Here is a 13,028-nt window from a genome sequence, read left to right on the forward strand (position 1 = left end):
TTTTGAAACGGTGGACGCCGACGTTGAATCAATTGGAGGGGCATGAAGCCCACCCTCGAGGTGCTATTCCTCGACTCTCCTTTAGATCATGTTTTCTTGTCACTCAAGCTGGCGCAATTTCGGAAAGCAGTTGGGCTGCGCGTCACGAGTGACAAGGGAGCCTTTGTGATCGGAAGCTCCCCGTGGCCATTCGATGAGAAGAGCCATTGCTTGTGTGAGCAAGGACGAATGCAGCCTCGGATTCTGAATGAAATCAACGACATCGGATCTATATATAGGAGCGGAATGAAGCAGCAGCCAGCCCATTTGCGATGCGCGGCTCCCCAAAGTTGCTATTCTTTCTCACTCCATCGGGGCACAAATTCGGGAGTTGTTCGACAGCGGTCTTCGTTCCAATGGTGTCATTGCGGCGAAATCTGTTCACAGCTAAGATTGGTTTTTGTGAGAGATGGGTATGAAAGCACATCCCGATTGCTACGCGGGAGCTCCCTAAGGTCGCCTCTGTGCCAACTCGATCGGCACAACATTGGGAATGGTTCGACAGTGGTTGTCGTTCCAATGTGTCATCGGGGGATGTCTTGGAAAGTGGTCTTTCTTTCAAGGGCGAGCTCGCGTCTAGCACTTGGGTTGTGCGTCGCATCACAAGTGAATGGGGGATGTCTTGGGGGATGTCTTGGAAAGTGGTCTTTCTTTCAAGGGTGAGCTTGCGTCTAGCACTTGGACTGTGCGTCGCGTCACAAGTGGATGGGGAGATCTCTCTGTGAACGGTGGCATGGTGATTGCAAGAGAAAATTGACTTAGTCGGAGCCATTGGCCTCGGGCCATTGTGACGGCCTCGCAATTTCTCTTTAATTGCAACCTATGTTTGCGCAGTAGCAGAGTTTGCATGTAAGATGGGCCTTGTTCTCGAGAGTTCCAGGAGATGACCTTCGGAACTTTTGGATTGGGCCCCTTCAAGGTGAAATTCATCCAGTTGATCGGATGAGCTCGATGACCATTTCAGTCCATCGGCTCCATGAACTCACATCTCCTAACCGATGACAATCTTTTGCTCCTCTGCCGACCTCATAAAAAATTGGGTCGTGAATGGCTGTTTGGTAGGAATTTTAAAGGATTTGGATTTTTAAGGCGGATGTCGGTGTGTTCGCTAATGTCTAATGCAGAGCGAGCCTCACACTAATAGCTTATATAGGAGAGGTGGTTGCCGCGAGCCTCTCCCGTGCCCCTCTCATTGATTCAACGCCGGTGTCAAGGCGGATGGATATGTCGGATTTTGAAACGGTGGACGCCGACGTTGAATCAATTAGAGGGGCATGAAGCCCACCCTGGATGTGCTATTCCTCGACTCTCCTTTTAGATCATGTTTTCTTCTCACTCAGCTGGCGCAATTTCGGAAAAAGGTTTGGCAGCGGTTGCCATCCCTCACCGCGTCTACTTGGTGATTTTAAAACTCGATCTAAAACGGGAGCCCTCGCCTAGCACCTCCGTCCGGTGTTGCTCGGGTATTGCGTAAAATTATGCCAACGGCGTGAATCCCCCAACGAATGCCTACGCTTGGACCCTCTCTTAGATCACCTTCTTCGATCACTCGACCGACGCAACTACGGAAGAGACTTGGCAGCGGTTGCCATTCTACAGCGCGTCTGTTCAGCGATTTCGAAGTTGATCTAATGGCGAGCCCTTGTCTCTAGGCATGAGGTGGGTGGTTGGCACTCTAGCAAAATTTTTTGCGTGCCTATCGCGGCTACAAGGGGAGAGGTGGTTGCCGCGAGCCTCTCCCGTGCCCCCCTCATTGATTCAACGCCGCTGTCAGGGCGGATGGATATGTCGGATTTTGAAACGGTGGACGGCGACGTTGAATCAATTAGAGGGGCATGAAGCCCACCCTCGAGGGTGCTATTCCTGGACTCTCCTTTAGATCATGTTTTCTTGTCACTCAGCTGGCGCAATTTCGGAAAAAGGTTTGGCCAGCGGTTGCCAGCCCTCACCGCGTCTACTTGGTGATTTTAAAACTCGATCTAAAATGGGAGCCCTCGTCTAGCACCTCCGTCCGGTGTTGCTCGGGTATTGCATAAATTTATGCCATCGGCGCGAATCCCCCAACGAATGCCTACGCTTGGACCCTCTCTTAGATCACTTTCTTCGATCACTCGACCGACGCAACTACGGAAGAGACTTGGCAGCGGTTGCCATTCTACAGCGCGTCTGTTCAGCGATTTCGAAGTTGATCTAATGGCGAGCCCTTGTCTCTAGCCATGAGGTGGGTGCTTGGCGCTCTAGCAAAATTTTTTGCGTGCCTATCGCGGCTACAACGGGAGAGGTGGTTGCCGCGAGCCTCTCCCGTGCCCCCCTCATTGATTCAACGCCGCTGTCAGGGCGGATGGATATGTCGGATTTTGAAACGGTGGACGTCGACGTTGAATCAATTAGAGGGGCATGAAGCCCACCCTCGAGGGTGCTATTCCTGGGCTCTCCTTTAGATCATGTTTTCTTGTCACTCAGCTGGCGCAATTTCAAAAAATGGTTTGGCAGCAGTTGCCAGCCCTCACCGCGTCTACTGGGTGATTTTAAAACTCGATCTAAAACGGGAGACCTCGTCTAGCACCTCCGTCCGGTGTTGCTCGGGTATTGCATAAATTTATGCCATCGGTGCGAATCCCCCAACGAATGCCTACACGCTTGGACCCTCTCTTAGATCACCTTCTTCGATCACTCGACCGACGCAACTACGGAAGAGACTTGGCAGCGGTTGCCATTCTACAGCGCGTCTGTTCAGCGATTTCGAAGTTGATCTAATGGCGAGCCCTTGTCTCTAGGCATGAGGTGGGTGGTTGGCGCTCTAGCAAAATTTTTTTGCGTGCCTATCGCGGCTACAAGGGGAGAGGTGGTTGCCGCGAACCTCTCCCGTGCCCCCCTCATTGATTCAACGCCGCTGTCATGGCGGATGGATATGTCGGATTTTGAAACGGTGGACGGCGACGTTGAATCAATTAGAGGGGCATGAAGCCCACCCTCGAGGGTGCTATTCCTGGACTCTCGTTTAGATCATGTTTTCTTGTCACTCAACTGGCGCAATTTCGGAAAAAGGTTTGGCAGCAGTTGCCAGCCCTCACCGCGTCTACTCGGTGATTTTAAAACTCGATCTAAAACGGGAGTCCTCGTCTAGCACCTCCGTCCGGTGTTGCTCGGGTATTGCATAAATTTATGCCATCGGCGCGAATCCCCCAACGAATGCCTACATGCTTGGACCCTCTCTTAGATCACCTTCTTCGATCACTCGACCGACGCAACTACGGAAGAGACTTGGCAGTGGTTGCCATTCTACAGCGCGTCTGTTCAGCGATTTCGAAGTTGATCTAATGGCGAGCCCTTGTCTCTAGGCATGAGGTGGGTGGGTGGCGCTCTAGCAAAATTTTTTTGCGTGCCTATCACGGCTACAAGGGGAGAGGTGGTTGCTGCGAGCCTCTCCCGTGCCCCCCTCATTGATTCAACGCCGCTGTCATGGCGGATGGATATGTCGGATTTTGAAATGGTGGACGGCGACGTTGAATTAATTAGAGGGGCATGAAGGCCACCCTCGAGGGTGCTATTCCTGGACTCTCCTTTAGATCATGTTTTCTTGTCACTCAGCTGGCGCAATTTCGGAAAAAGGTTTGGCAGCGGTTGCCAGCCCTCACCGCGTCTACTCGGTGATTTTAAAAATCGATCTAAAACAGGAGCCCTCGTCTAGCACCTCCGTCCGGTGTTGCTCGGGTATTGCATAAATTTATGCCATCGGCGCGAATCCCCCAACGAATGCCTACGCTTGGACCCTCTCTTAGATCACCTTCTTCGATCACTCGACCGACGCAACTACGGAAGAGACTTGGCAGCGGTTGCCATTCTACAGCGCGTCTGTTCAGCGATTTCGAAGTTGATCTAATGGCGAGCCCTTGTCTCTAGCCATGAGGTGGGTGCTTGGCGCTCTAGCAAAATTTTTTGCGTGCCTATCGCGGCTACAACGGGAGAGGTGGTTGCCGCGAGCCTCTCCCGTGCCCCCCTCATTGATTCAACGCCGCTGTCAGGGCGGATGGATATGTCGGATTTTGAAACGGTGGACGCCGACATTGAATCAATTAGAGGGGCATGAAGCCCACCCTCGAGGGTGCTATTCCTGGACTCTCCTTTAGATCATGTTTTCTTGTCACTCAGCTGGCGCAATTTTGGAAAAAGGTTTGGCAGCGGTTGCCAGCCCTCACCGCGTCTGCTCGGTGATTTTAAAACTCGATCTAAAACGGGAGCCCTCGTCTAGCACCTCCGTCCGGTGTTGCTCGGGTATTGCATAAATTTATGCCATCGGCGCGAATCCCCCAACGAATGCCTACGCTTGGACCCTCTCTTAGATCACCTTCTTCGATCACTCGACCGACGCAACTACGGAAGAGACTTGGCAGCGGTTGCCATTCTACAGCGCGTCTGTTCAGCGATTTCGAAGTTGATCTAATGGCGAGCCCTTGTCTCTAGGCATGAGGTGGGTGCTTGGCACTCTAGCAAAATTTTTTGCGTGCCTATCACGGCTACAACGGGAGAGGTGGTTGCCGCGAGCCTCTCCCATGCCCCCCCTCATTGATTCAACGCCGCTGTCAGGGCGGATGGATATGTCGGATTTTGAAACGGTGGACGGCGACGTTGAATCAATTAGAGGGGCATGAAGCCCACCCTGGAGGGTGCTATTCCTGGACTCTCCTTTAGATCATGTTTTCTTGTCACTCAGCTGGCGCAATTTCGGAAAAAGGTTTGGCAGCGGTTGCCAGCCCTCACCGCGTCTACTTGGTGATTTTAAAACTCGATCTAAAACGGGAGCCCTCGTCTAGCACCTCCGTCCGGTGTTGCTCGGGTATTGCATAATTTGTTGCTATCGGCGTGAATCCCCCAACGAATCCCTAGCCTTGGACTCTGTCTTAGATCACCTTCTTCGATCACTCGACCGACGCAATTATGGAAGAGGCTTGGCAGCGGTTGCCATTCCACAGCGCGTCTGTTCAGCGATTTCGAAGTTGAACTACTAATGGCGAGCCCTTGTCTAGCCATGAGGTGGGTGCTTGGGGCTCTAGCAATTTTTTGTGTGCCTATCGTGGCTACAATGGGAGCTTTGATAACAAAAGTTCTCGGCGACCCTCCCCAATAGAAATCAGTGCTGGTGTTCGCGAAAGACACGTTATTCGGATTTTTGGAATATTGGCACTAGCATCGTTTCTATTGGGAGGGCCGTGAAGCCATCCCAATTTTGCTATGCGAGGGCTCTCTCCCCAGAGTCGTTCTCTACGCAACAACTTCTTTGGCACAAAATTTTCAGAATGGTTCGGCAACGGTTGTCGTTCCAATGGTGCCGTTGTGGTGGTTGCCTGGGCAGCGATCTAAAGGGCGACCTGTTGTCTAGCAGTTGGCCTGCGCATCACGAGTGACAAGGGAGCCTTTGTTATCGGAAGCTCCCCGTGGCCATTCGATTAGAAGAGCCATTGCTTGTTTGAGCAAGGACGAATGCAGCCTCGGATTCCAAACGAAATCAACAATTTTGGATCTATATAAGAGCGGAATGAAGCAGCAGCACAGCCCGTTTGCTATGCGCACCTCCCCAAAGATGCTCTTCTTTCTCACTCCATTGCCACAATTTCGGGAGTTGTTCGATAGCGGTTGTCATTCCAATGTGTCATTGCGGTGATCTGGAGAGCGATGCTAAGGGGGCGGGAGCTTGTGTCTAGAATTTGGGATGTTTGTGCGAGCGAGCAGGGGAGCTTCTCTTATCGGAACCTCTCCGTGGCCTTTGAATATATAGACCCAGTGCCGACGATATCGATGGATGCGAGCCCTTGGATTCCAAATTTGTCCACAGCTAAGATTGGTTTTTGTGAGAGATGGGCACGAAAGCACATCCCGATTGCTACGCGGGAGCTCCCTAAGGTCGCCTCTGTGCCAACTCGATCGGCACAACATTGGGAATGGTTCGACAGCGGTTGACGTTCCAATGTGTCATCGGGGGATGTCTTGGAAAGTGGTCTTTCTTTCAAGGGCGAGCTCGCGTCTAGACATTGGATTGTGCGTCGCGTCACAGGTGAATGGGGATATCTCTCTGTGAACGGCGGCATGGTGATTGCAAGAGAAAATTGACTTAGTCGGAGCCATTGGCCTCGGGCCATTGTGACGGCCTCGCAATTTCTCTTTAATTGCAACCTATGTTTGCGCAGTAGCAGAGTTTGCATGTAAGATGGGCCTTGTTCTCGAGAGTTCCAGGAGATGACCTCCGGAACTTTTGGATTGGGCCCCTTCAAGGTGAAATTCATCCAGTTGATCGGATGAGCTCGATGACCATTTCAGTCCCTCGGCTCCATGAACTCACATCTCCTAACCGATGACAATCTTTTGCTCCTCTGCCGACCCCATAAAAAATTGGGTCGTGAATGGCTGTTTGGTAGGAATTTTAAAGGATTTGGATTTTTAAGGCGGATGTCGGTGTGTTCGCTAATTTCTAATGCAGAGCGAGCCTCGCACTAATAGCTTATATAGGAGAGGTGGTTGCCGCGAGCCTCTCCCGTGCCCCCCTCATTGATTCAACGCCGGTGTCAAGGCGGATGGATATGTCAGATTTTGAAATGGTGGACGCCGACGTTGAATCAATTAGAGGGGCATGAAGCCCACCCCGGATGTGCTATTCCTCGACTCTCCTTTAGATCATGTTTTCTTCTCACTCAGCTGGCGCAATTTCCGAAAAAGGTTTCGCAGTGGTTGCCATCCCTCACCGCGTCTACTTGGTGATTTTAAAACTCGATCTAAAATGGGAGCCCTCGTCTAGCACCTCCGTCCGGTGTTGCTCGGGTATTGCATAAAATTATGCCATCGGCGCGAATCCCCCAACGAATGCCTACGCTTGGACCCTCTCTTAGATCACCTTCTTCGATCACTCGACCGACGCAACTACGGAAGAGACTTGGCAGCGGTTGCCATTCTACAGCGCGTCTGTTCAGCGATTTCGAAGTTGATCTAATGGCGAGCCCTTGTCTCTAGGCATGAGGTGGGTGGTTGGCGCTCTAGCAAAATTTTTTTGCGTACCTATCGCGGCTACAAGGGGAGAGGTGGTTGCCGCGAGCCTCTCCCGTGCCCCCCTCATTGATTCAACGCCGCTGTCAGGGCGGATGGATATGTCGGATTTTGAAACGGTGGACGGCGATGTTGAATCAATTAGAGGGGCATGAAGCCCACCCTCGAGGGTGCTATTCCTGGACTCTCCTTTAGATCATGTTTTCTTGTCACTCAGCTGGCGCAATTTTGGAAAAAGGTTTGGCAGTGGTTGCCAGCCCTCACCGCGTCTACTCGGTGATTTTAAAACTCGATCTAAAACGGGAGCCCTCGTCTAGCACCTCCGTCCGGTGTTGCTCGGGTATTGCATAAATTTATGCCATCAGCGTGAATCCCCCAACGAATGCCTACGCTTGGACCCTCTCTTAGATCACGTTCTTCGATCACTCAACCGACGCAACTATGGAAGAGACTTGGCAGCGGTTGCCACTCTACAGCGCGTCTGTTCAGCGATTTCGAAGTTGATCTAATGGCGAGCCCTTGTCTCTAGGCATGAGGTGGGTGCTTGGCGCTCTAGCAAAATATTTTGCGTGCCTATCGCGGCTACAACGGGAGAGGTGGTTGCCGCGAGCCTCTTCCGTGCCCCCCTCATTGATTCAACGCCGCTGTCAGGGCGGATGGATATGTCGGATTTTGAAACGGTGGACGGCGACGTTGAATCAATTAGAGGGGCATGAAGCCCACCCTGGAGGGTGCTATTCCTGGACTCTCCTTTAGATCATGTTTTCTTGTCACTCAGCTGGCGCAATTTCGGAAAAAGGTTTCGCAGCGGTTGCCAGCCCTCACCGCGTCTACTCGGTGATTTTAAAACTCGATCTAAAACGGGAGCCCTCGTCTAGCACCTCAATCCGGTGTTGCTTGGGTATTGCATAAATTTATGCCATCGGCGCAAATCCCCCAACGAATGCCTACGCTTGGACCCTCTCTTAGATCACCTTCTTCGATCACTCGACCGACGCAACTACGGAAGAGACTTGGCAGCGGTTGCCATTCTACAGCGCGTCTGTTAAGCGATTTCGAAGTTGATCTAATGGCGAGCCCTTGTCTCTAGGCATGAGGTGGGTGCTTGGCGCTCTAGCAAAATTTTTTGCGTGCCTATCGCGGCTACAAGGGGAGAGGTGGTTGCCGCGAGCCTCTCCCGTGCCCCCCTCATTGATTCAACGCCGCTGTCAGGGCGGATGGAAATGTCGGATTTTGAAACGGTGGACGGCGACGTTGAATCAATTAGAGGGGCATGAAGCCCACCCTCGAGGGTGCTATTTTCCTGGACTCTCCTTTAGATCATGTATTCTTGTCACTCAGCTAGCGCAATTTCGGAAAAAGGTTTGGCAGCGGTTGCCAGCCCCTCACCGCGTCTACTTGGTGATTTTAAAACTCGATCTAAAACGGGAGCCCTCGTCTTGCACCTCCGTCCGGTGTTGCTCGGGTATTGCACAAATTTTTGCCATCGGCGCGAATCCCCCAACGAATGCCTACACGCTTGGACCCTCTCTTAGATCACCTTCTTCGATCACTCGACCGACGCAATTACGGAAGAGACTTGGCAGCGGTTGCCATTCTACACCGCGTCCGTTCTGCGATTTCGAAGTTGATCTAATGGCGAGCCCTTGTCTATAGCCATGAGGTGGGTACTTGGCGCTCTAGCAAAATTTTTTGCGAGCCTATCACGGCTACAATGGGAGAGGTGGTTGCCGCGAGCCTCTCCCGTGCCCAGCTCATTGATTCAACGCCGCTGTCAGGGCGGATGGATATGTCGGATTTTGAAACGGTGGACGCCAACGTTGAATCAATTAGAAGGGCATGAAGCCCACCTTCGAGGGTGCTATTCCTGGACTCTCCTTTAGATCATGTTTTCTTGTCACTCTGCTGGCGCAATTTCGGAAAAAGGTTTGGCAGCGGTTGCCAGCCCTCACCGCGTCTTCTTTGTGATTTTAAAACTCGATCTAAAACGGGAGCCCTCGTCTAGCACCTCCGTCCAGTGTTGCGCGGGTATTGCACAAATTTTTGCCATCGGCGCGATTACCCCAACGAATGCCCTATGCTGGGACCCTCTCTTAGATCACCTTTTTCGATCACTCGACCGACGTAATTACGGAAGAGACTTGGCAGCGGTTGCCATTCTACAGCGCGTCTGTTCTGCGATTTCGAAGTTGATCTAATGGCGAGCCCTTGTCTCTAGGCATGAGGTGGGTGGTTGGCGCTCTAGCAAAATCTTTTTGCATGCCTATCGCGGCTACAAGGGGAGAGGTGGTTGCCGCGAGCCTCTCCCGTGCCCCCCTCATTGATTCAACGCCGCTGTCAGGGCGGATGGATATGTTGGATTTTGAAACGGTGGACGGCGACGTTGAATCAATTAGAGGGGCATGAAGCCCACCCTCGAGGGTGCTATTCCTGGACTCTCCTTTAGATCATGTTTTCTTGTCACTCAGCTGGCGCAATTTCGGAAAAAGGTTTGGCAGCGGTTGCCAGCCCTCACCGCGTCTACTCGGTTATTTTAAAACTCGATCTAAAACGGGAGCCCTCGTCTAGCACCTCCGTCCGGTGTTGCTCGGGTATTGCATAAATTTATGCCATCGGCGCGAATCCCCCAACGAATGCGTATGCTTGGACCCTCTCTTAGATCACGTTCTTCGATCACTCGACCGACGCAACTACGGAAGAGACTTGGCAGCGGTTGCCACTCTACAGCGCGTCTGTTCAGCGATTTCGAAGTTGATCTAATGGCGAGCCCTTGTCTCTAGGCATGAGGTGGGTGCTTGGCGCTCTAGCAAAATATTTTGCGTGCCTATCGCGGCTACAACGGGAGAGGTGGTTTCCGCGAGCCTCTTCCGTGCCCCCCTCATTGATTCAACGCCGCTGTCAGGGCGGATGGATATGTCGGATTTTGAAACGGTGGACGGCGACGTTGAATCAATTAGAGGGGCATGAAGCCCACCCTTGAGGGTGCTATTCCTGGACTCTCCTTTAGATCATGTTTTCTTGTCACTCAGCTAGCGCAATTTCGGAAAAAGGTTTGGCAGCGGTTGCCAGCCCTCACCGCGTCTACTCGGTGATTTTAAAACTCGATCTAAAACGGGAGCCCTCGTCTAGCACCTCCGTCCGGTGTTGCTCGGGTATTTGCATAAATTTATGCCATCGGCGCGAATCCCCCAACGAATGCCTACACTTGGACCCTCTCTTAGATCACCTTCTTCGATCACTCGACCGACGCAACTACGGAAGAGACTTGGCAGCGGTTGCCATTCTACAGCGCGTCTGTTAAGCGATTTCGAAGTTGATCTAATGGCGAGCCCTTGTCTCTAGGCATGAGGTGGGTGCTTGGCGCTCTAGCAAAATTTTTTGCGTGCCTATCGCGGCTACAAGGGGAGAGGTGGTTGCCGCGAGCCTCTCCCGTGCCCCCCTCATTGATTCAACGCCGCTGTCAGGGCGGATGGAAATGTCGGATTTTGAAATGGTGGACGGCGACGTTGAATCAATTAGAGGGGCATGAAGCCCACCCTCGAGGGTGCTATTTTCCTGGACTCTCCTTTAGATCATGTATTCTTGTCACTCAGCTGGCGCAATTTCGGAAAAAGGTTTGGCAGCGGTTGCCAGCCCCTCACCGCGTCTACTTGGTGATTTTAAAACTCGATCTAAAACGGGAGCCCTCGTCTTGCACCTCCGTCCGGTGTTGCTCGGGTATTGCATAAATTTTTGCCATCGGCGCGAATCCCCCAACGAATGCCTACACGCTTGGACCCTCTCTTAGATCACCTTCTTCGATCACTCGACCGACGCAATTACGGAAGAGACTTGGCAGCGGTTGCCATTCTACACCGCGTCCGTTCTGCGATTTCGAAGTTGATCTAATGGCGAGCCCTTGTCTATAGCCATGAGGTGGGTACTTGGCGCTCTAGCAAAATTTTTTGCGAGCCTATCGCGGCTACAATGGGAGAGGTGGTTGCCGCGAGCCTCTCCCGTGCCCAGCTCATTGATTCAACGCCGCTGTCACGGCGGATGGATATGTCGGATTTTGAAACGGTGGACGCCGACGTTGAATCAATTAGAAGGGCATGAAGCCCACCTTCGAGGGTGCTATTCCTGGACTCTCCTTTAGATCATGTTTTCTTGTCACTCAGCTGGCGCAATTTCGAAAAAAGGTTTGGCAGCGGTTGCCAGCCCTCACCGCGTCTTCTTTGTGATTTTAAAACTCGATCTTAAACGGGAGCCCTCGTCTAGCACCTCCGTCCGGTGTTGCGCGGGTATTGCACAAATTTTTGCCATCGGCGCGATTACCCCAACGAATGCCCTACGCTGGGACCCTCTCTTAGATCACCTTTTTCGATCACTCGACCGACGCAATTACGGAAGAGACTTGGCAGCGATTGCCATTCTACAGCGCGTCTGTTCTGCGATTTCGAAGTTGATCTAATGGCGAGCCCTTGTCTCTAGGCATGAGGTGGGTGCTTGGCGCTCTAGCAAAATCTTTTTGCGTGCCTATCGCGGCTACAATGGGAGAGGTGGTTGCCGCGAGCCTCTCCCGTGCCCCCCTCATTGATTCAACGCCGCTGTCAGGGCGGATGGATATGTCGGATTTTGAAACGGTGGACGCCGACGTTGAATCAATTAGAGGGGCATGAAGCCCACCCTCGAGGGTGCTATTCCTGGACTCTCCTTTAGATCATGTTTTCTTGTCACTCAGCTGGCGCAATTTCGGAAAAAGGTTTGGCAGCGGTTGCCAGCCCTCACCGCGTCTACTTGGTGATTTTAAAACTCGATCTAAAATGGGAGCCCTCGTCTAGCACCTCCGTCCGGTGTTGCTCGGGTACTGCATAAATTTATGCCATCGGCGCGAATCCCCCAACGAATGCCTATGCTTGGACCCTCTCTCTTAGATCACCTTCTTCGATCACTCGACCGACGCAACTACAGAAGAGACTTGGCAGCGGTTGCCATTCTACAGCGCGTCTGTTCAGCGATTTTGAAGTTGATCTAATGGCGAGCCCTTGTCTCTAGCCATGAGGTGGGTGCTTGGCGCTCTAGCAAAATTTTTTGCGTGCCTATCGCGTAAAGCATGTTTTCTAGTCACTCAGCTGGCGCAATTTCGGAAAAAAGGTTTGGCAGCGGTTGCCAGCCCTCACCGCGTCTTCTTGGTGATTTTAAAACTCGATCTAAAACGGGAGCCCTCGTCTAGCGGCTCCGTGCCAACTCGATCGGCACAACATTGGGAAATGGTTCGACAGCGGTTGTCGTTCCAATGTGTCATCGGGGGATGCCTTGGAAAGTGGCCTTTCAAGGGCGAGCTCGCGTCTATCCCTTGGATTGTGCGTCGCGTCACAAGTGAATGGGGAGATCTCTCTGTGAACGGCGGCATGGTGATTGCAAGTGAAAATTGACTTAGTCGGAGCATTGGCCTCGGGCCATTGTGACGGCCTTGCAATTTCTCTTTAATTGCAACCTATGTTTGCGCAGTAGCAGAGTTTGCATGTAAGATGGGCCTTGTTCTTGAGAGTTCCAGGAGATGACCTCCGGAACTTTTGGATTGGGCCCCTTCAAGGTGAAATTCATCCAGCTGATCGGATGAAGCTCGATGTGCTTGTATCTATTCCGAGACGGTAATGATGGTCATTAATCTGTGGCGGTGAGTATTATCCCATTCGGTAATCGCAATGGCGGAGCTGGTGGGAAGTACTTGTCGCTTTGTTTTGATGGATATACCCTATATGTACGTGTCTGCATGGCTTGCAACACACTGCACATTTGGTGTTCGATTCTAAGATGCGCTTGTTGCTGAGTGTGTATGGTGTTGTATCTTTTAGCCAAGGGCTCCGTCTCATTGGCACGTTCTATCATTGCATTTTTATCCTGCCCGGACGGCAAGAAGGAAAGAGATGGTTTGGTTGCACGGGTGCATTGCTCGACGTCCCTAATTTCAT

The sequence above is a fragment of the Cupressus sempervirens genome, chromosome 2 (assembly GCF_028749045.1).
Source record: "Cupressus sempervirens isolate cs-2001-9-10 chromosome 2, ASM2874904v1, whole genome shotgun sequence".
NCBI classification, from domain to species: Eukaryota; Viridiplantae; Streptophyta; class Pinopsida; order Cupressales; family Cupressaceae; genus Cupressus; species Cupressus sempervirens.